The sequence below is a fragment of the Mobula birostris genome, chromosome 30 (genome assembly GCF_030028105.1).
Source record: "Mobula birostris isolate sMobBir1 chromosome 30, sMobBir1.hap1, whole genome shotgun sequence".
NCBI lineage: Eukaryota > Metazoa > Chordata > Chondrichthyes > Myliobatiformes > Myliobatidae > Mobula > Mobula birostris.
The window spans coordinates 23,591,889-23,617,243 of NC_092399.1; positions in this window are offsets into that span (position 1 = coordinate 23,591,889).

The following is a 25,355-nucleotide window of genomic DNA, read 5'->3' on the forward strand; positions in this document are numbered from 1 at the left end:
ATCACTTTTTGTCCGATTGTTTCTGGTGATTAAACAATATTAATATAAAATGCACTTGTGGAGGAGAGCAGAAAGGAATTCATTCAGTCCATAAAGGAGTTCAATATCCATTCAGTAGAAGCTTGCAAAATCACAACACAGAATGCAGACATAGATTCCCTTCTTTAACACTGGCTATGTGTCTCAATAAAACAGTGGTCGATGACACATATGATCCTTCACTGGACACATGATCATAACATACAAATGAACGAAATTGCTGATCCAGTGGCTGAAATGGTTCACTGCTGATTTTAGTGGTGTGAAATTCACTCTGGCCTTTCTTGTGAGGAAAAGAAATTTATTGGCACCTGCTTCCAATGGAGGCCCAGTAGATCTCATGGTCCTTCTGAGACACAAGAATCCCCTTCTGGAATGTATCTCACTCTTCTGGATGTCTAATTTCTCACTAAATTTTGGAGTTCCCTCCCCCTCACCTGTAGCCTCTCTCTCCTGACAGCTGTTGCTTGGCTGCCATAGGGACTGTATCTTTATGGGCATTCATGCTCTGCAACAAATTGTTTGAAGTGGTGTTCAACTGAACATGATCCCTTTGTAAAGAGGACAGATCTCACTGCTGAATGCAAACAGTATTTCCAATCATTACATTTATGCCTTGTGTCAACAAAGACCAATTTCACAATTGCCCGGAGACATAAGAGACCACAAGTGCTAGAACCTAGAGCAACACTCTGCTTTAAGTACTCAGTGAGTCAAGGTTGGATAGGTGTTTCCATAGTAGGGGATTTAAGGGCTATGGGGGAAAGGCAGGTAGGTGGAGATGAGTCCATGGCCAGATCAGCCATGACCTTATTGAGTGCTGGAGCAGGCTCGATGGGCCAGATGGCCTACTTCTGTTCCTATTTCTTATGTTATTCTGTAAGTTGACAGAGGTTCCCAACCTGAATTAACGGACCAATACCATTAAACAAGGGGTCCGTGAACGCCAGGTTGGGAAGCCCTTGTTCAGCAGTATCTAGAAGAGGAACAATGATGTCCTGATGCAGGGTTTCTAGCTGAAATGTCGACATTTCCTTTCCTCCTCAAGATGTTGTTCAACTTGTTGAATTCTTCTATCAGTCTGCTTGTTGCTTCACAATTTCTCCCCTGTTCCCAGTAGCATAAAACACTCAAGATAAAGGAGATGAACAAGTTCAAGGAAACATTTGGGCACTATGAGTACCTGTTGATTGTAATGTTATGCCTGACATACACCGGGAAACTTGCAATGTATCAGCAAATTGGAAAGAGTGGTATGGCAGGCACAGAACTATGTAACTAAGGCTGAAGTTCCACTCCATCTTTAATGCCAACACTGACAATTTTGACATTGCTGGTTAATGCAATGTATTCAATACTGATCTCAAATTGAACCCCTATCAGCTCAAGTTTAAAGGGTTTCTCACACCTTTGCTGCTGATTAAATTAAGCAGCATTCATTCAAATAAGCTATTGCTTTTCCAAAGCTTGTGGAGGTTCTTGATGTCTTCAAGAGAGTAAAGAAGCAGCAGAAAAGATTGTGGGCGAGGAATTCCATCATTCAGCACATCACATGTTTTTCTTGGGAGCTTTGTGATATAAGATTAGATAGGAAATTCAATCACTTAAAGAAATTGGCAGCTCTATTCACGCAAGGTGCACTCGTTAAACCGTAGTGCAGTCGTCTGCGCATATGAAATGTTTTCAATCAGGAACTGCAGGGTGCAGAGTGGTGACATCAATTGGTGTGCAGTGCACATAAGCACTTCAGAAATGACATGGTTCTCGAATGCAAGAGTAGATCTTCATAGGGCACATGCGTCCTGTCCCTACTTTAGCATTGTGGTTTCTATGGATACAGAGGCCACAGGAGAGAAGGAGAGAATCTCTAGATTTAGAGAAAGAGATTAGTCAATCCCCCTCCCATCGTTCTGTATGAAACCGGTACAGTTCCCCTATGCACTGCTGTTAAGGAACACTTCTCAAAATATAAACTTCTATAGTCAGTGCCCTCACTTAATGATGACAATTGTGTCAAAAGCTTTTCTTTCACGATTCTGTGATACCACTTTGAGGAACCATGCACTTGTTCCCTCTGTTCTACAACACTTCCTGGTGCCTTACCATTCACTGTGATCTTTTTTTTGCCTCTTTGGTGTGAGCCCGTGGTGCTTCCTGAGTGTAAAGAACCACTCTCATCTCTACTTCGCTAGCCAAGCTTTGCTGGAAAATTTACATAGCTGGAAATCTTTTCCGCTATTACTTTTAGCAAGTTACAAAGGCTGCTGGGACATCAGATGCTGGGAGAAAGTCATGTTGGCTATAAGCAGAGCTAAACAGCCACACTCAATACTAGCTGATCACCAGATCTGTGATGGGATGGTTTACAGCAGAAAAAAAATGGAGAAAAATCTGGAAGGGTCTGCAGGCTTAATGACAACTGGGAGTAAAACGGACAAAAAATAAGGGGAGGAGCTTCGGTGCTACGTCATCTCAGATTCCCAACATACAATGGTGGTTGCCCGCCATACTCCAAAATGACAGGAAACCTGTCTGGGAGTGAGTTATGTTTTTTAATTCCAAAACATAAAATTATTGAAAAGAAAACAATGGAGTCAGGAGATAACTTGCGCATGTTCATTTTTACTTTAAACGAGTAGCACATCTATGACAAACAGGCATGATGACTATGCCATTCACGCACTTCGTACATATAATATAATGAATTATTTAAACAAAGAATGCTTAATCAAACACTGTATTTACAATATTACTCAAATATTATTGAAGTATATACAAACACTCCTCCCTGCTGTGCTATAAACTCCAACTCAATGTAGAAGACATCTTAACGATATACACAAAATACTATATAATTCAACTACCATACAGACATCCACTGCACAGGTGCTAATTGGGACTCCACTTTAAATAAAAGTATGTAGGAAATGTGTGCCAGTCAAAATAAACCTGACAAGATCAAACAGAAAGCACAAGGGCTTAACAACTCCAGGTAAGATAACAATTAACAAACACAAAATGCTGGTGGAACGCAGCAGGCCAGGCAGCATCTATAGAACATAGAACATAGAATAGTACAACACAGTGCAGGCCCTTCGGCCCACAATGTGGTGCCAACCCTCAAACCCTGCCTCCCACATAAGCCCCCACTTTAAATTCCTCCATATACCTGTCTAATAGTCTCTTAAACTTCACTAGTGTATCTGCCTCCACCACTGACTCAGGCAGTCAATTCCACGCACCAACCACTCTCTGAATAAAAAACCTTCCTCTAATATCCCCCTTGAACTTCCCACCCCTTACCTTAAAGCCATGTCCTCTTGTATTGAGTAGTGGTGCCCTGGGGAAGAGGCGCTGGCTATCCACTCTATCTATTCCTCTTATTATCTTGTACACCTCTATCATGTCTCCTCTCATCCTCCTTCTCTCCAAAGAGTAAAGCCCGAGCTCCCTTAATCTCTGATCATAATGCATACTTTCTAAACCAGGCAGCATCCTGGTAAATCTCCTCTGTACCCTTTCCAATGCTTCCACCTCCTTCCTATAGTGAGGTGACCAGAACTGGACACAGTACTCCAAGTGTGGCCTAACCAGAGTTTTACAGAGCTGCATCATTACATCGTGACTTTTAAAGTCTATCCCTCGACTTATGAAAGCTAACACCCCATAAGCTTTCTTAACTACCCTATCCACCTGTGAGGCAACTTTCAGGGATCTGTGGATATGTACCCCTAGATCCCTCTGCTCCTCCACACTACCAAGTATCCTGCCATTTACTTCGTACTCTGCCTTGGAGTTTGTCCTTCCAAAGTGTACCACCTCACATTTCTCCGGGTTGAGCTCCATCTGCCACATCTCAGCCCAGTTCTGCATCCTATCAATGTCTCTCTGCAATCTTTGACAATCCTCTACACTATCTACAATACCACTAACCTTTGTGTCGTCTGCAAACTTGCCAACCCACCCTTCTACCCCTACATCCAGGTCGTTAATAAAAATCACGAAGAGGTCCCAGAACAGATCCTTGTGGGACACCACTAGTCACAATCCTCCAATCTGAATGTACTCCCTCCACCACAACCCTCTGCCTTCTGCAGGCAAGCCAATTCTGAATCCACCTGGCCAAACTTCCCTGGATCCCATGCCTTTTGACTTTCTGAATAAGCCTACCATGTGGAACCTTGTCAAATGCCTTACTAAAATCCATATAGATCACATCGACTGCACTACCCTCATCTATATGCCTGGTCACCCCCTCAAAGAACTCTATCATGCTTGTTAGACATGATCTGTCCTTCACAAAGCCATGCTGCCTGTCCCTGATCAGACCATGATTCTCTAAATGCCCAGAGATCCTATCTCTAAGAATCTTTTCCAACAGCTTTCCCACCACAGATGTAAGGCTCACTGGTCTATAATTATTTGGAATATCCCTACTACCTTTTTTGAACAAGGGGACAACATTCACCTCCCTCCAATCCTCCGGTACCATTCCCGTGGACAACAAGGACATAAAGATCCTAGCCAGAGGCTCAGCCGTCTCTTCCCTCACCTCATGGAGCAGCCTGAGAAATATTCCGTCAGGCCCCAGCGACTTATCCGTCCTAGTGTATTTTAACAACTCCAACACCTCCTCTCCCTTAATATCAACATGCTCCAGAACATCAACCTCACTCATATTGTCCTCACCATCATCAAGTTCCCTCTCATTGGTGAATACCGAAGAGAAGTATTCATTGAGGACCTCGCTCACTTCCACAGCCTCCAGGCACATCTTCCCACCTTTATTTCTAATTGGTCCTACCTTCACTCCTGTCATTTTTTTGTTCTTCACATAATTGAAGAATGCCTTGGGGTTTTCCTTTACCCTACTCACCAAGGCCTTCTCATGCCCCCTTCTTGCTCTTCTCAGCCCCTTCTTAAGCTCCTTTCTTGCTTCCTTATATTCCTCAATAGACCCATCTGATCCTTGCTTCCTAAACCTCATGTATGCTGCCTTCTTCCACCTCACTTGTCAGTCATGGTTCCTTCACCCTACCATTCTTTATCTTCCTCACTGGGACAAATTTATCCCTAACATCCTGCAAGAGATCTCTAAACATCGACCACATGTCTATAGTACATCTCCCTGCAAAAACATCATCCTAATTCACACCCACAAGTTCTAGCCTTATAGCCTCATAATTTGCCCTTCCCCAATTAAAAATTTTCCTGTCCTCTCTGATTCTATACTTTTCCATGATAATGCTAAAGGTCAGGGAGCAGTGGTCACTGTCCCCTAGGTGCTCACCCACTGTGAGATCTGTGACCTGATCCAGTTCATTACCTAGTACTAGATCTAGTATGGCATTCCCCCTAGTCGGCCTGTCCACATACTGTGACAGGAATCCATCCCGGACACACTTAACAAACTCTGCCCCATCTAAAACCTTGGAACTAATCAGGTGCCAATCAATATTAGGGAAGTTAAAGTCACCCGTGATAACAACCTTGTTAATTTTGCACCTTTCCAAAATCTGCCTCACAATCTGCTCCTTTGTATCTCTGCTGCTACCAGGAAGAGGTACAGTCAATGTTTTGGGCCTAGACCCTTTGACAAGACTAACTGAAAGAAGAGATAGTAGGAGATATGAAAGTAGAGGGGGAGAAGGAGATCCGAAATGATAGGAGAAGACAGAATGGGGAGGGATGGAGCTAAGAGCTGGAAAGTTGATTGGCAAAAGGGATACAAGGTTGGAGAAGGGAGAGGATCATGGGACGGGGAGGAGAGGAGCACCAGAGGAAGATGGAGAGCAGGCAATGAGTTATAGTGAGAGGGACAGAGGAAAACAAAAGAGAGAGAGAATGAAAGGGGAAAACATAAATAAATAAATAAGGGATGGGGTAAGAAAGGGAGGTGGGGCATTAATAGAAGTTAGAGAAGTCAATGTTCATGCCATTAAGTTGGAGGCTATCTGATGGCATGAACATTGACTTCTCTAACTTCCGTTAATTCCCCTCCACCCATTCAAGCCTACCCATTCCTGTGTCACTCTCATCATTATCAGATTTTCCATCAAGTGCTCTTTTTGAAACTGCAATTTGACTTTTTATTTTTATGTATTCCCTGTGCATGCCATTCTTTTTTGTCTGTCTGCCATGCTTGTTGTATTTGTATAACTTTGTGGCATTTTCAGCAAGGTTCCCCTTTAAATCAACATTTGTCTGATGATATAAGCCCCTGGCACAATGGTAACACAACTTATTTGTCAGGCTAGTTTCTGTTTAGGTGCTGCAGTTTTGTTCCTGATCTGTAACTCAGTTGTATCTCTACCTGCTGTTTCCATTGATACAGCTCTTTTAATTGTATGTTGTGCTCTCTTAGGAGCCGCTTTGGAATGCTTTCTTTTAAGATTCCACAAACTAAATGATACCTCAGTGCATGATTAAGCCCATCATTGAACTGACAATACTCAGACAGCTTTTCCAATTCAGCCATGTACACTGAAATGGACTCCACTCCCTTTTGATTCCACTTATGAAGAGTAAAGCATCTGCAATCAACAACAGTTTTGGCTCTAAATGCTCCTGCATTAGTTTCACAATATCAGCAAGGTTCATTTCGGCTGGTTTGTTTGGAGCAGTTGAACTTCAACGCAAACTGACTTCCTTTAAACCCAATGCACTCATCAAAACTGGTACTTATTTATTTTTGGTTATTTCATTTGTTTTAAAATACTGCTCAGTTTGCTCCATATTTAATATCCAGTTATCTGTTGTGCAATCGAATGTGTCATTCTTCCTAATGTAGCCGGTCACTTCTGCTCTTCTTTTAATGATTATTATCATATGGTACTCATTGTTTAAGAACCTGTGAATTCTTCCACTTTCTGCCTTTTTTAACTCAATCGTCTTTCCTTTCGCAAAGACAAAAGTGCTGCTCCGAAGACAAAAAAATCTGCTGTGCTATCTTTTAATCTCAAAAATTTTGCTGCACTTATTTTATCTCAAATGTCTTGCTGCACTTCAACAGGTAGGTAGTCATCTTGGATCCATTTAAAAACCCCTTGCCTCCAATGTTATGTTTTGTAACTTCAAAACATTAAACTAGTTGACAGGAAAACAAGGAAGCTGATAAATAATTCATGTGTGTTCATTTTTAAGTGTAGCACGCACATATGGCGTAATGGTGAGATGGCTATGCTATTCACGCACTTTATACATACAATCATAATGAATTATTTAAACAAACAAAGGATGCTTACTCAAACAATATATTTACAATATTACTGAAATATTAAATACACAACTTAGTGTTTTTAAAGTGGAAATTCCATTGCACTGGGGCAGTTCCACTCTCTCAATCTCAGAAGTCCGGCTTCAGTGGTATGAGCAGTCATCACAACTGGGGTCTTCCTTGGCTGCATTGGATAACTATGGCTTCTTCTGTGCCTTGTCATACTCTTTGCTCTCTATGGAGTTTTGCAGAAACACCTTCCTGACTGTTGGATCTCACTGTAGATCTCTTCTATCCATACTGTTCTAGTTGCTCCACGATGAGAAGGATGTTGAGGTTTTGGAAAGGATGCAGAAGAGGTTTACCAGGATGCTGCCTGGTTTAGAGGGTATGTGCTATCACAAGACGCTGGATAATCTTGGGTTGTTTTCTCTGGAGCGCCAGAAGCTGAGGGGAGATCTGATAGAGGTTTACAAGATTATGAGAGGCATTTATAGAGTGGACAGAGAGTATCTTTTTCCCAGGGCTAAATTGTATAATACCGGAGGGCATGCACTGAAGATGAGAGCGGGGAGAAGTTCAAACGGGATGCGAGGGTTAAGTTTTTTACTCAGAGAGTCGTGGATGCCTGGAATGTAACACCTAGTGTGGTGGTAGAGGCAAATACGTTAGAGACTTTTCAGAGACAGTTAGATAGGCACATGGATGCAAGGAAGATGGAGGGATATGGACATGGTGTAGGTGAGAGGGATTAGTGTTTGGGTGTTTTTGCTTTGCTTTCTAGCTGGTTCAGCACAGCATTGTGGGCCGAATGGCCTGCTCCTGTGCTGTACTGTTCCGTGTTCAATGTTCTATCTACCCAGACTGTGGCCGAACAGACTTTGCATGCCAGGACAGGCATGCCCCTATCTCACAAGTGTATGCGGCCCGCTGGCTGCCCTCAGCAGGTTTAGACCACCTGTCGAAGCGCTGTACCGGGGTGTGGCTGCTGTCACACGCAAGCAGCCACCTGGAGCTGTAGGAGAGAGCTGAGTATCTGGTGGGGACCATAGGTGGGTGAGCTGCCCCAGAGTGGTAACTCCAGCCCCTTTACCAGAGGTGCTACCCCTCCCTGGACACCCTCTACACCTCAGCATACAATAATAGTGAGAGAGTGTTAATGACGTGCTGACTTGTAGAACGTGATTTTCATTTTCACATCTGCCAGACAAAATGTCACAAGCCTTGTGTACATGGAACAACTTATTAACTTCATTCTTTACAAGCAGAGTGACATGTTCACAATGTTTAACAGTAAAGAATTCAAAATGGGCATCAGTTCACAGTACTTACAGGAATATTTTTATAAACATTCAGAGCTATCACTTATAAATTTGAAATACACCCGTTTGCTTTCAATTTCACACCGTCTTCAAGGAAAACGCAGCTCAACGTTAATTTGTCCTCTTTTCTACTTCTGGCTCCTTAAGCCTCTTGAAAGATGCCAGCAGTCAGGTCAATGCTTTTCACCCATAACCACCACTTCTGTCCTCCAGCCTAAAAAAATGCTTTCAAAGACTGTCAACAAACATTGTCTGTCTTCTACTTATTCACAAGGAGAAAATTAAATTTCTGGACATTTAGACTATCAGCAGGATGAATGTACCAGCTGCTTACCTTTCCCTTCTTTACAAGCAGCCTCCTTCTGCAACTTTTCATATCCCCGAGTACTTTTGCAACATCAGAGGCAGAAAAACAATCCTTCCAGATACGACAGCACAGAAGCAATAATTATTGTCTGAAATGCAAATATGTCACATTCTTTTTTTTATAATGTAATAACACAAGTACATAAAACATCCAAATAACTGTTCAGACCATCTGTGCTTCAGTTTGGTAAAAAGCTGTTGAGACACTTAGGTTGACGGACTGTCTCCTATCTGCTTTGATCCTAACTGGTTCTGGCTTTCCATATTTTTATAATTCCCTAGTTCCACATGGAAGGAGGCCATTCAGCTTATGAGGTCTGGGCAAACTGATAGAGCAATCCCTCTCGCTCCTTACTTTTCCTTCTAACCTGTTCAGCTTACATTTCCTAAAACTCTACACCCATTTTTATCAGGGTCATTTTACAAAGGCCAATTACTGTTTACGATGTAGGAGTACACCAGAATATCCATGGAAAACCCTCACAGTTGCAAGAGCAATGTGGAACAATGTGGAAACTTCACTCAGGCAGTGTGGAAAGTCAGGACTATATCTGGGAAACTGAAGTTCTGAAGTTATACTGTAGCTAAAGTTAAAGTCTGTCCCGAGCCTTATAGGCTCATCAGGCTGGTGTTTCTGCCGGTTTCCGTGGCATGAAGTGACTGAGAGTACAAGACTCCCCCCCTGGATAGGACGTCAGTCTATGGCGAGGTTAACCCCCAATATTTTGCCGGTACCCATTTTCAGCTGGGTGGACTGGAGCATTGTTTGGTTAAGTGCCTTGCTCAAGGACGCAGCATGCTGCCTCGGCTGGGGCTCGAACTCACGACCTTCAAATCGCTAGTCCAACGCCTTAGCCACATGGCCATCCGCCACTATACTGTAGCTCTACTAAAGGTCAAAGTTTAAAGTACATTTTATTATCAAAGTATGTATACTTCATATAACCTTGAAATTTGTCTCCCTGCAGGCAGCCACAAAACAAAGAACGCCAATAGAACCCATTAAAAACAAAAAGAAATCCGTCCGAACACCCAATGTGCAGAGAGAGAGAAGAAAAAAACAGATTGTGCAAACAATAAAAGCAAGCAAATGTCAAACAGAACTGAAGTTCACAAAGCCAGGCAATCCAGCAGTGCACTATTTGCAGGCCGCAGGCTCAGTCCAGCACAGAGACAAGCAAACCCTGGGAAGCTGAGAACCAAACCGACCTGCCTCTCGCCTCCGAGCGTACCAGGCAGGCCAGTTCGGCTCACTGCTCCACAGCGTCTGCTTGTCTCTGTTCTGGGCTGAGGCAACAGCACTGGGCCGCTCAGCTACAATGAGTTAGCCTTCTTCAGCAGTTGCTTGGCCAGGTGAGATGGTGAAGTCCGGTGATCTATTTATCTATTTGTTGAGAACCTTACAAAGTTGCCAGTTGTGAGCCGTAGCTATTTTCAGGATCAGCAGTTTAAGAATATCAATCTTCACACTGTCACACAAGCAAACCATCCTTCGAGTTTTGATGAGCCTCTAAGAAATTTGTCTCATCTAAACTTGAAAAATAATCATCAGGCACCATATACACCAAGTACTTTCAGTGAAATAACTGAGCAGGAAATGACTATGCCTGGACTCTTTCGGTGACTTTTGTGGGTTGGTGTTTTATATTCTGTGTTTTTCGCTCATTTTTTTTCCGCCGTATGTCCGATTTGTTTTGTATTTGTGCGTGTTGGGTGTTTGATGTCGTCCTCTGAATGGGTTGCATGTTTTTTTCTTAGTTTTGTGGCTGTCTGTGGGCAAGACGAATCTCAGCATTGTATACTGCATATATTATTAGATAATAAATGTACTTTGAACTCTGAAATAGAGCAACACAGACCTTCAAACCTGAAGATTGATCAGAAGTCCTGATGGTCGGGGTCCCAAGTCCACTGAGAGTACACTGGGGAGAACAAAGACTAATATTTGTGAATCTACATGTCTGTTGGAGGCTGGAGGCAGGGGGTTGTTTTGTTATTGTTGTTTTGCTGCTTGTGCGTTCCGTGTTGTTCTGCTGTGCACTGTGGCCGTGCCATGTTGGTGCTGGAAGTATGTGACCACATATATTGGCTGCAAGCAGCACCTCCTGAGGTGTGTTGGTTCTTCACGCAAATGCTTTGATGTACATGTGATAAATAATTTAAATGAATCTGAATCTGTCTGGGCCAATGAGAATGGAATGCTTTCTTTGTTTGGCTGCTGCATATAACTTGTGGTCTTCCTGTTTATCCCAGGCCAGTAGATACTTCATCCCACTTAGTGGAAGTGGCCATTTGCTCCTTATCCTTTTCGTTCTTCTATGGCCTTCTGTCCTCTCCTATCAGATTCCTCCTTCTCCAGCCCTGTATCTCTTTCACCAATCAACTTCCCAGCTCTTTACTTCACCCCACACCCTTCCCGGTCTTACCTATTACCTTGTGTTTCTCCCTCCCCTCCTCCCACCTTTCAAAATCTACCCCTCATCTTTTTTTTTTTCTCCAGTCCTGCTGAAGGGTCTCGGCCCGAAACGTCGATGGTACTCTTTTCTATAGATGCTGCCTGGCCTGCTGAGTTCCTCCAGCATTTTGCATGTGTTCCTAGCTCCTTATCCTGTGTGCCTTTTACCCTGTTTTATTTTCTGTCATTTCATGAGAACATTCATTATTTGCCTCTGAAACATTAGACGACATTAAACACCCAAGTCATCGCTCTCCAGGGATTATAATTGAAAGGCAGATCCAATCTGACATTGTCTCTTTTCATCCTGTCTGATCACTGCAATGCAATGTTTCTAATTATTTTCCAATTAGAGACAAGTTATGCAGCATGAGAACAGGCTTTTAGGATCTATGCTGAGTCTGTACCTCAATTAACTTATCAAACTGCACATCCCAGTGATGTTTCGAGGAAAATGGATTAATGGAGTATCTAAAGGAAACCCAATCAGCCACAAGGAGAAGGTACAAACTCCGCAAAGCAAGCAGCCAGGTTCAGATATTTCAAACAAGGGAAAATCGGTAGACGCTGGTAAACCAAGCAACATGCACAAAATGCTGGAGGAATTCAGCAGGCCAGGCAGCGTCTATGGAAAAAAGTTCAGTCGATGTTTCAGGCCGAGATCCTCCATCAGGACTAGATATTTATTTATTTATTAAGATACAGTGTGTAACAGGCTCTTCTGGCCCTTCGAGCTGCACCACCTAGCAACCCCTGATTTAACTCTACCCTTATCAGAGAACAATTTACAATGACCAATTAACCTACCAACTGGTACACCTTTGGAATGTGGGAGGAAACCAGAGCACCTGGAGGAAACCCACACGGTTGCGGGGAGAACATACAAACTCCTTACAGGCAGTGGCGGGAATTGAACCCAGGTCACTGGTACTGTAAGGTGCTGTGCTAACCACCACACTACCAAGCCAGATCATCGGTGTTGTGAGGCAGTGGTTCTACGGCTTGTGTCATTATACCACTAAGTGAAGGGGATTAAGATAACATCATCAACATGTTTACATGCTTTGAAACTCGAGTATGTCTTACTAATCCAGCACCCTTCGTGGTTTGGTAGCTCCAGACTAGTATTTTTTTTCTGGACTCTTGGATGTTACTCCTCATAATACAGAAACACAGTTTTATAGCCTTTTTTTTAAAATTGTATCAGAATCAGGATCAAGTTTAATATCACTGGCATATGTCGTGAAATTTGTTGTTTTTGCAGAAGTAGCACAATGCAATATATGATAATAAAAGAAAATAAAATAGCAAGTATATATATTAGATTAGATTAGATTATGAGGACATGCAGTCCTCTTTTATTGTCATTTAAGAAATGGTACAATATTCCTCTGGTGTGATATCACAGAAACACAGGACAGACCAAGACTGAAATACTAACAAAAACCACATAATTATAACATATAGTTACAACAGTGCAACAATACCATAACTTGATGAAGAACAGGCCATGGCACAGTAAAAAAGTTCAAAGTTTCTCGAAAGTCCCACATCTCACGCAGACGGGAGAAGAAAGAAAACTCTCCCTGCCATGCCTGACCACAGTCCGACTCTGAGTCGTCTGAAAACTTCGAGCACCAACCAGCCCTCCGACACTGAGTACCGAGCACCATCTCTATCCGAACGCTTCGACCTCAGCCTTGGTCACCAGCAGCAGGCAAAGCCAGGGATTTTGGGGCCTTCGCTCCGGAGATTCTCGATCACACAGTAGCAGCAGCAGCGAACCGGGCATTTCAGAAATTTCTCCAGATGTTCCTCTGTGCCTTTTCACGTCTGTCTCCATCAAATCGGAGTTGTGCACGGCATCCTACTTACAAATACGATATCACTTCACCGGAGAGTTGCGCGCGCTATGTATATAACATTATATATAAAATAGTTAAATTAAGCAAATAGTACAAAATAAAAATATAGTGAAGTAGTGTTCATGGGTTCAATGTCCATTCAGAAATCAGGTGGCAAAAGAGGAAGAAGCTGTTCCTGAATCATTGAGTGTGTGCCTTCAGGTTTCTGTACCTTCTTCCTGATGGTAGCAATGAGAACAAGGCATGAGCTGGGTGGTGAGGGTCCACATTTTTGAGGCAGCATCCATCATTATGTATTGTAAGTTAAATGTGCCAATGAATCCAGTGTGCTTAAAGAGAACAGGAAATATACAAGCTCTCCAGACCCAGCTCCATGTTCCTGACCCCTAGTGTTCAGGACTTCAAACATCCTCCAACTGCGCAGATGGCCCAGTCCAGACCCTGGCCATAACTGCACTCTGTATTCCTCACTAAACAAATGTCCTACCTGTGCTCTTGCACATGAGCGAGGCAGATGGAAGCCCTGAGTAATCAACTACTAAATTATGAAGATTCACTCCACTGAGTTCAGAACATGGACTTATCAAAGGCAGTAATACTCCATTAATAAGCAACAATATTGCACCATTGCCGTGTTTTTTTACCACTACTGTTTCTCTTTGTGAGTTGGTTCCATCATTAAAATTCTGCCTTTAACAAACTTCACCCCTGATCCGTGAGAACCAGCTCCCTTTGGATTAATGTTTGAGACTATTACCTTAACTGATGCATCTCTCTGCTTTTGATACTGAAAACGGACTAGAGGCATGCCAACAATAGACAAAGCCAGGCAAGTATTACTGACAGTAATGCAACAACTTTGTGGTTATTATATCTAAGTATAAGGAAAGGGAAATTTGATATTTAAATGAAGCATGCAATCAGTCAGATCCAATCTTATCTAGGCAGATCTCGCTACGCATAGAGATGATGTGATCCCAGGTCAGATGATGCGACATAAAGAAAATGTTTCAAAGGCAAATATCAGTGCACTCACTGGAATATATGAAGAGCAAAGCAATTCCATTGAGTCAAAAATTGGTGTTGTGATAAAGTGAACCACCTGAATATCAATTTAACATGGCCAATTGTTTACTTTGAGGCATGTCTTGACAGTAGTGCATTTTAATAGCACATTATTATTTTTGTATGATGAATGATAACTCTTTGTAATTTGGTGATCTGACTGAGATCTTGATGTGCTGCTTTACATTTGTGCTTTTGTAACACTTTATAAAATACCATGTGTTTAAACATCACTCTCTCCACACATTGCAAACTTAGAGAACTAAACTGCCACTATTCCGTTGTTAAGAAATTGGATGACATAAATTTTCTTTTTTTTTCGCTACACTGTTGATTAAGATTCAACTTATACCAAATTAAACTATGTTTATGGCTATATACAGGTCCAATGATCTGAATTGTGGAATACAACAATCCAGCTCCTTATAACCCCAATCAGGAAGAAGTGTGATGACATCACTCCTCATACTTCACTCCTATTGGAGAGTTGCAAGCAGGCTTGACTTTGTGCCCTGGAAGAACCTGAGTAGAACACTAGGAGAACATAGTATTACAGTCACAGCACTGGTTCTGAAGATCAATTCCTTACTGGATTTCTTACCACATGCCTGGTAACAAATCCCACTTTTCACATATCACATCAATTTCTAAACTCATCCCACTAAACTCTTGTCTAGAGGTCCCCTGAAACTGAAATACACCCATCTTTGATATCATTCCACCCCCCCCCTTGACTTCTCACAACCAATCCAACTCCAATATCTACATCGTAACCCTGTTCCTGCCACTTTGTCATCTCCATTCCCCTTCATACCTTATTTCCCTGAACTCTGCCCTCTCATCCTCTCTCCCAACCCAAGTATGTCCCAGTTCTTCACCCCAATATACCCCTCCACTTCCTCTGCCCTCTCAACTCCCCAATGCAAAGAGTTTTCCCATTAACTCTTCTCGGACTTCCAACCGGGTAAAGGTACTGATTTTAACCGGTGTTTCGGTGACAAACTCTGCCATCTTCATCAGGGATGAGGCCTGGGTATGTCTAATCTGGTGGTATATATACTCCCTGTGGTAAACCATGCATATATGTTGTAACTCGGTTACCTGTCTGGACACACCCCTCTGCTGACTGCCCCTGTGGCTCCTCCAACAGAGTCCTGTATAAAGGTGTTCGCCTTGCCCCTCCCCCTCAGTCCGGGGGCAGACACTCACTGTGGAGGTCGTATTGTACAGCGAATAAAAGCCTTTCAGTATTTTACCAAACCTCAGTCTTTTGGAGTAATTGAAGGTGCTTCAATTTTATTCGCTGTACGTTTTAAAACATGGAACAGGCCCTGAGACCAGAAAAATTAGACCTCAATCTGCAAACACCTGAAGCTGGAAATGCTTTCGAACTCTGGCTGGCCTGCTTCGAAGCGTATCTAGAGGAGATTAAAGCGACCGACCCCGTAGCGAAGCGCAGAGTTCTACTCTCCAGGGTCAGTCCACGGGTCTATTCGCTGATCAGAGACCAGCTGAACTACGACGGCGCGATGAACGCACTCAAAAGACAACACCTGCGGCCGATAAACAGCGTCTATGCTCAGCACCGTTTAGCGACACGGCAACAACACCCCGGGGAATCGAGTGCTGAGTTCGTCCAGGCCCTACGGACGCTCGTGCGAGCCTGCAATTGCCAGGAGCTGACGGTGGCACAGCATGCAGAACTCCCAGTGAGAAACGCCTTCGTTACGGGGACCAGGTCAGTGTACGTGCGCCAGCGGCTGCTGGAAAAAGCCGATCTTACCCTAAATTCGGCGATGGAGCTGGCTGATATGTTGGAGGCCGCTCTGCCTAACTCCGAGGCTCTCCAGGCACGCGATCCCCCGATGGCCTCGTGGGTGCCGCAGACCCCGCAACCTGCCAGCGAATCAACCTCGGCTGCCGCCAGTCGTGAGTCCGCGAAGTGCTACTTCTGCGGACTGGAGAAGCACCCCCGGAAACGCTGCTCGGCCCGACAAGCTACCTGCTCCAGCTGCGGAAAGAAGGGCCACTTCGCCAAGGTCTGTAAGTCAAAACCGTGAGCGGGATCGAGCAGCGCCGTGTGCGAGATGTGAGGGTCGCCATCTTCCCTGCACAGTGCCACCACGTGCGAGACGTGGGGGTCGCCATCTTGCCTGCTGCCATCTTCCCTGCATGCCACCACCACATGCGAGACATGGGGGCGGCCATCTTGGTCGGCGCCACCTCCCACCGCCTACGACCAACGGGTGCTCACGGGGCACCCCACCACGCCGGACCAAGACAGCGACCCCACCCTGGCTTCCGTGATCCTCGACCAAAGCGCTCCCCACCAGCTCACAAGGTTAATGATGGACATCCTGGTGGAGGGGCACAGGACAAGCTGCCTGTTTGACACAGGCAGCACGGAGAGTTTTATCCACCCAGCCACGGCGCAGCATTGTGGACTCATGATACGGCCGGTAAGTCGGAGGGTCACCATGGCCTCCGGGTTGCATACAACAGACATCCAGGGGGGTTGTGTAGCGACACTAGTGGTGCAGGGCACAGAATATCGGGACTTTACGTTACTGGTCTTGCCTCAACTGTGTGCCTCTGTGTTGTTGGGGTTGGACTTCCAGAGCCACCTGAAAAGCATGACAATGAAGTATGATGGGCCCCTCCCGCCAATTACTGTCATAAATCCCCTGTTTGCAGAGATATGTCACGTACCCCGCTACTGACCACACACACACACCGACCCGCGCATCCCACCCAACATCATGCCAAATGCCACACTACCGACACCACTTGCGGCCTCTCCACCCTCAGGATCCCTCCCCCACCGCTGTTCGCCAACCTGACCCCCGACTGTAAACTTGTGGCAACTAAAAGCAGGAGGTACAGCGCGGAGGACAGAGCTTTCATTAAGTCGGAGGTGCAGCGGCTGCTCAGGGAGGGGCTCATTGAGGCAAGCACAAGTCGTTGGAGGGTGCAGGTGGTGGTTGTTCGGAACGGAGAGAAGAATAGGATGGTCGTGAACTATAGCCAGACCATCAATAGGTTCACGCAGCTCGACGTATGCCCTCTAGCCCGCATCGTGGATATGGTTAATCAGATAGCACAGTACAAGGTGTACTCGACCATAGACCTAAAATCCACTTATCATCAGCTCCCCTTCTGCCGGGAGGACCGCCCTTACACTGCCTTCGAGGCGGACGGCAGGCTTTATCAATTCCTGCGCGTCCCCTTTGGTGTCACGAATGGTGTATCTGTCTTCCAGAGGGCAATGGACCGGATGGTGGACCAGTGCCAACTGAAGGCCACGTTCCCATATCTGGATAACATCACCATCTGCGGTCACGACCAGCAGGATCACGACAACAACCTCCAAAAATTTCTCCAGGTGGCCAAATCTTTCAACCTCACCTATAACAAGGACAAGTGTGTATTTGGGACCACCCGACTTGCTATCCTTGGGTGTGTCGTGGAGAATGGAGTCATTGGCCCTGACCCCGACCGTATGCGCCCCTTGTTGGAACTCCCTCTTCCCAATACCCTCAGAGCCCTCAAAAGGTGTCTTGGCTTCTTTTCATATTACGCCCAATGGGTCTCTAACTATGCAGACAAGGCCCGCCCCCTGGTCAATTCCACCACATTCCCCCTCTCTGCCGAGGCCCACGCGGCTTTCAACCGCATAAAAGGGGACATTGCCAAAGCAGCAATGCATGCGGTGGATGAGGCCATTCCCTTCCAAGTAGAGAGTGACGCCTCCGACTTTGCGCTGGCTGCTACCCTCAACCAGGCAGGAAGACCAGTGGCGTTCTTCTCCCGTACCCTTCAAGGCCCTGAAATTCGGCACTCTGCGGTAGAGAAAGAGGCCCAGGCCATAGTGGAAGCTATAAGGCACTGGAGGCACTATCTTGCCAGCAAAAGGTTCACCCTGCTAACTGACCAGTGCTCAGTCGCATTCATGTTTAATAATTAGCAGCGAAGCAAAATCAAAAATGATAAAATTCTGAGGTGGAGAATCGAACTCTCCACCTACAACTATGACATCATGTACAGGCCTGGGAAGCTCAACGAGCTCTCCGATGCCCTATCCCGGGAAACGTGCCAGCGCGCAGATCGACCGGCTATACGCCCTGCATGTAGACCTTTGCCACCCGGGAGTCACCCGACTTTTCCATTTCGTGAAAGCCCGGAACCTGCCTTACTCCCTTGAGGAGATCAGGATGATGACCAGGGACTGCCAAGTCTGCGCAGAGTGCAAACCGCACTTCTACCGACCCGAAAAGGCACAACTCATCAAGGCCACCCGCCCCTTTGAGCGACTGAGTGTTGACTTTAAGGGACCCCCTTCCCTCCACAGACCGCAATGTGTACTTTCTTAACGTAATTGACGAGTACTCGTGGTTCCCCTTCGCCATCCTCTGCCCCGACACCACTACCACATCAGTTATAAAAGCCCTGCGCAAGCTCTTCACTCTGTTTGGATACCCATGCTATATCCACAGTGACAGAGGGTCCTCGTTTATGAGTGACGAGCTGCGCCAATATCTACTGGCTAGGGGAATTGCAACCAGTAGGACCATGAGCTATAATCCCCGGGGGAATGGACAGGTAGAGAAGGAGAATGGCACAGTGTGGAAAGCCACACTCTTAGCCCTCAGGTCAAAGGGACTGCCGGTCTCCCGTTGGCAGGAGGTCCTTCCCGAGGCACTCCATTCCATCCGCTCCCTGTTATGCACGGCCACCAATGCCACCCCTCATAAGCGGCTCTTTTCTTTTCCCAGAAAATCGACCACTGGAACCACCCTACCATCTTGGCTGACGTACCCGGGGCCAGTGCTGCTCCGGAAACATGCGAGGAGCAATAAATACTCCCCGATAGTCGAGAGGGTTCACTTACTTCATGCGAACCCCCAGTATGCCTACGTGGTTTTACCTGATGGGCGGGAGGACACGGTTTCCATCCGCGACCTGGCACCCGCAGGATCTCCGGGCCCCTACCCTGAACACTCCGTGGTGACTATTGACCCCGTACCCACCAATGTATGTACCTACGAGACACCGTGCACCCCAAACCCTATACAGACACCACACGACACTCCCATACCGGGCGCGACGCACACGCACGAGGGATTACCGACGCCTAACGTGCTGGCACCTGAAGTCAGGCCGGAGCCAGCACAACCGCCAACACCGGTGCAATCACCGCCGGTGCTACGTAGGTCACAGCGACGGACTCGACCACCTGATAGACTTAACCTGTAGATATACTTCTTGTAAATATTGTCAGTCACTTCACCCCGCGGGACTCTTTTAAAAAAAAGGAGGGGTGAATGTGGTAAACCATGTATATATGTTGTAACGCGGTTACCTGTCTGGACACACCCCTCTGCTGACTGCCCCTGTGGCTCCTCCCACAGAGTCCTGTATAAAGGTGTTCGCCTTGCCCCTCCCCCTCAGTCCGGGGGCAGACACTCACTGTGGAGGTCATATTGTACAGCGAATAAAAGCCTTTCAGTATTTTACCAAACCTCAGTCTTTTGGAGTAATTGAAGGTGCTTCACTCCCATCATCCAGCCCTCCTGAATCAGGCTTCCGCTGTCCCACATTCTTCACAATTGACTTCTGGTTCTTACGTAGAGCAAGACTTCCGTCTTTGTTAACATTCTTTCCCTCTTGTTTTATTTCAATGGCTTCGTTCACTAGGGGGTCCAAAAAGCCATTGGTGCAGCACAGTAGTTTTGTGCCATCGAAGTCAATCTTAAGGCCATTGCAAGTGCAATGTTCAGCTCCAACCCATTTCTCCGAGTGACCCAAATGGATACACCTCCTGTGCTATTTGATACAGTGATTTTTTTAAATGTATTGCACTGCACTGCTACACAAAACAAAAAAATTCACATACAGTATGTCAGTGATAATAAACCTGATTCTGATTAGGGCAACACACATCAAAGTTGCTGGTGAACGCAGCAGGCCAGGCAGCATCTCTAGGAAGAGGTACAGTCAACGTTTCAGGCTGAGACCCTTCGTCAGGACTAACTGAAGGAAGTGCCAGCAATTCCTCATGTTTTCTGATTCTGATTTCTTTGTCCTTAAATTCAGAAAAAAGTTCACCGCAAGTCTTCATTCTGCCTATGAATTCCTGAAGCTTACATCAGTAACGCAATTGTTCACAATGTGTGTCTTCGGCCTGGAATTTAGCCAAGAGCTGTACTGTGGACAAGAGAGCTCTTGGGAGTTTAGAAGACAAAAAAAAAGTTTGTTTTTATTTTAAACCACTGAGCTCTTTCTGTTTGGCTCCTGCACACAAATAGACTAGTTGGTATGTTGTGAGGGATGTTTGCTTCACAAGGCTTGAGCAGATGATTGTTGGTCTATGCTGCAGAGTGGAGAGACAGGAGAGATTTTATAAATGGGTGTTAATTATACAGGCACTCTGATGATGGGGAAGTGGAATGTGGAATCATGGGATTTAGTGTCTCAGTAGGTGTAGTTCAAGAAAGTAGATGGTGAATGGATACTCAGAGGTAAGCAGGATGGAGCAGCCATATTGTTAAATAGGATGCTTACAAGTGGGTTAAGCCCATAGGGAACACTCATCTTTCTTGTCCATAAAGACATTTACCAAATAACGTTTCCCTGCTTCTTTTTGCAAGCTAATTAGAATCATGTTTATTACACACTAACATATGACTTGGAATTTGTTGATTTTTTGGCAGCAGTATAATTCAATATATAAAATATACTGTAAATTATAGAACATAGAATAGTACAGCACATTACAGGCCCTTCGGCCCACAAAGTTGTGCCGACCCTCAAACCCTGCCTCCCATATAACCCCCCACCTTAAATTCCTCCATATACCTGTCTAGTAGTCTCTTAAACTTCACGAGTGTATCTGCCTCCACCACTGACTCAGGCAGTGCATTCCACGCACCAACCACTCTCTCAGTAAAAAACTTTCCTCTAATATCCCGCTTGAACTTCCCACCCCTTACCTTAAAGCCATGTCCTCTTGTATTGAGCAGTGGTGCCCTGGGGAAGAGGCGCTGGCTATCCACTCTGTCTATTCCTCTTATTATCTTGTACACCTCTATCATGTCTCTTCTCATCCTCCTTCTCTCCAAAGAGTAAAACCCTAGTTCCCTTAATCTCTGATCATAATCCATACTCTCTAAACCAGGCAGCATCCTCGTAGATCTCCTCTGTACCTTTTCCAATGCTTCCACATCCTTCCTATAGTGAGGTGACCAGAACTGGACACAATACTCCAACTGTGGCCTAACCAGAGTTTTATAGAACTGCATCATTACATCGCGACTCCTAAACTCTATCCCTCGACTTATGAAAGCTAACACCCCATAGGCTTTCTTAACTACCCTATCTACCTGTGAGGCAACTTTCAGGGATCTGTGGACATGTACCCGCAGATCCCTCTGCTCCTCCACAGTACCAAGTATCCTGCCATTTACTTTGTACTCTGCCTTGGAGTTTGTCCTTCCAAAGTGTACCACCTCACACTTCTCCGGGTTGAACTCCATCTGCCACTTCTCAGCCCACTTCTGCATCCTATCAAAGTCTCTCTGCAATCTTCAACAATCACCTACACTATCTACAGCACCACCAACCTTTGTGTCGTCTGCAAACTTGCCAACCCACCCTTCTACCCCCACATCCAGGTCGTTAATAAAAATCACGAAAAGTAGAGGTCCCAGAACAGATCCTTGTGGGACACCACTAGTCCCAATCCTCCAATCTGAATGTACTCCCTCAATTATAAGAAATAATTGTATAAAAAAGATAAATAAGTAGTGAAAAAAAGAGCAAAATAGCAAGGTAGTGTTCATTAGTGTATTGTCCATTCTGAAATCGGATGGCAGAGGGGAGGAAACTGTTCCTAAAACATTGATTTTTTTTTTGTAACTCTAAAATTAATTGAAATAAAAACACAGGAGCCCAGGGATAAAGTGCCTACTTAATTTCTTTTCTTTGGTGAGTCTCTCACATATGACATGGTGGCGTAATGATGCATGCTATTCATGTACTTCTTACATGCATAGCCCGTAATGAATTTTGTAAACAAATGAAGAATACTTAATCAAAACAGTATGTTTACAATTTGACTCAAAAATTAATGAAATACTAAATACACAAACATTGACTGTGGGTCTTCAGGCTTCTCTATGATGAGAGGAATGAGAAGAGGAAGGTCCTGATTGGTAATGGTCCTCAGAGATGGATTCTGCCTTTTTGTGGCATCATCTAATGAAGGTGTTCTTGAAGGTGGGAAAGCTAGTGCCCTGATTGAGCTGACTGAGCTTACAACCCTCTGCATCTTTGTCCAATCCTTTGCATGGCCACCCCACATCAGACAGTATTGCAACCACTTAGAAAGTTCTCCACAGTACAACTAGAAAAAATTGCTAGAGTCTTTGGTGACATACCAAAGTCTGATGATGAAACATATCAACTCCTGCCTGATAAGTGACTTGGATAATGATTGGCTGCATCACAGCAGGGTATGGAAGCACCTGTCCTTGATCGGAGAATCCTACATAAAGTAATGATTACGTCCCAGTTGATCATTGGTAAAGCTCTCTCCACCATTGAGCACATCTATACAAAACATTATTGCAGGAAAGCAGCATCCACCACTGGAGACCCCCCTCACCACCCAGGTATGCTCTCTTCTCACTGCTGTCATCAGGAAGAAGGTACAGAAACCTTAGGACTCACATCACCAAGTTCAGGAACAGTTACTACCCCTCAAATATCAGGCTTTTGAACCAAAGGGGATCATTTCATTCAACGTCACTTGCTCCCTCATTGAAATGATCCCACAACCTACAACTCACTTTCAAGGAGTCTTCATCTCATGGTCTTGATATTTATTGCTTATTTATTTATTATTATTTCTTCCTTTTTGTATTTGCACATTTTATTGTCTTTTGTACACTGGTTGAACACTCAAGTTGATGTTGTCTTTCATTGATTCTATTATGATTATTATTCTATTATCGATTCATTGCGTATGCCCACAAGAAAATGAATCTCAGGGCTGTATACGGTGACATATATCTACTTTGATAATAACTTTATTTGTTGAACTTTGAACTTTGACATACCAAATCTCCTCAAACCTCTAATGAAACATAACTGCTGGCATGCCCTCTTCATATGATGGGCTCGTCAATATGTTGGGCCCAGAATAGGTCTTCAGAGATGTTGACAACCCAGGAACTTGCATTTGCTCACCCTTTCCACGGCTAATCCCTCGATTAGGACTGGTGTGTGTTCTCTATGCGTGCCCTTCCTGAAGTCCATAATCAATTCCTTGGGCTTACTGATAAGGTTGTTGTTGTGACACCACTTATCCAGCTGATCTATCTCGATCCTGTATGCCTCCTTGTCACCATCTGAGATTCTCCTGACAACAGTTTGCGCCATCTGCGAATTTACGGGTGGTATTTGCACAGCACTTACCCACTCAGTTACAGGTGTAAGGAGGGTAGAGCCGTGGGATAAGGACACATCCTTGAGGTGAACCACTGATTCTGCAAGGAGCAGAGATGTACACTGACTGTGGTCTCTTAATGAGGAAGTCAAGGATCCAGCTACAGAGGAGGTACAGATTCCGAGGATCAGGAGGTCAGTCATTATTGTTCAAAAGTAGATGACTTTAAAACTGAAGATAAGCAATTTCATGTATTGTTTGAATGAGAAACCCACATCTTATAAACAGTTTGGTGATCATCCCTTATTCTGTCTTAGCTGAAAGGTTCTTAAGCAGACTCCTGCTCGATTCACTTACTGTGCCAGATTTTTATTTCATTTTATTCTTTAATTCAAACCAAAAACAACTATTTTTGGAAACTAATATTTGTCCTTTTGAAACAGAATACTATAGGTTAGGACCCACTTCATCATAGAGTTATCATACAAAGTTATCTCTGTCTGTGCAGTTCTGACAGGCATAGCATTATTTTGAGTCTTGTGAGTTAATGGTGGAGATGAGGTCACTAAACAAACTGTTATCCATTATGGACAATCTGGCCCATTCTCATCATGACCTACTGAATAAGCAGTGGAGCACCCTTTCCAACAGACTCATTCAGCTCCACTGTCTCAAGGATTATTACAGAAAATCTTTCCTATCAAAAGCAATAAGCATAGACAATAGTTCATCTCTGTGCAACAGGAGAGCACACATCATAGTATCATAGCCTTTGTTTTAATATTTTATACATTATTACTGCCCATTAGTACACATCATTGCACTTTCATACATTATTGTGTATGTTATTATTATGTACTTCATTATTAGTTAAATCTGCACACTGCTAAGTCTGTTTTAAAACGTTGCCGCTGTAACAAAAGAATTTCCCACTCAGGATCAATAAAGTACTTATGATTATGATGATGATCATTATTATTATTATTATTTTAGTAAGGTGCTAACCCAGTGGTCCCCAACCTGCGGGCTGCGAAGCATGCAGTGGTGCAGCGGTAGCCGGGACGCACCCAGCACATCTTTAAGAAAAAAGCTGAAATAAACAAGTTAATTAATTAGGTACCACCCGGCACGTAAATGTCGGCCCAGATCAGAGGCGATTGCCGATTAGGGTGACATTTACGTGCTGGGCGGCACCTAATTAATTAGCTTGTTTATATCAGCTTTTTTCTTAAAGATGTGCTGGGTGCATCCCGGCTACCACTGCACCCCTGCATGCTTTGCGGCCCAGTATCGGTCCGCGGCCCGGAGGTTGGGGACCATTGTGCTAACCCATGGATGCAACATTAAATCAGTCCATTTTGGTGCAAGCTAGTAGCAACAGACTGAATTATCTCCATTCTCCCAATAAAACTAGCCTAATTACTTTGTTAAGAATTGCTACATTTCCCCTTTCGCTCCAATGTCATATTGACAGCTTTAATGATGAAGATGGAAACAGTAAAACAGTGATTGAGCAGAAAGAATGAGGTGGAATAAGGCCAAAATACCGATAATATGACTAAAACTCAATCAAATATTTCAC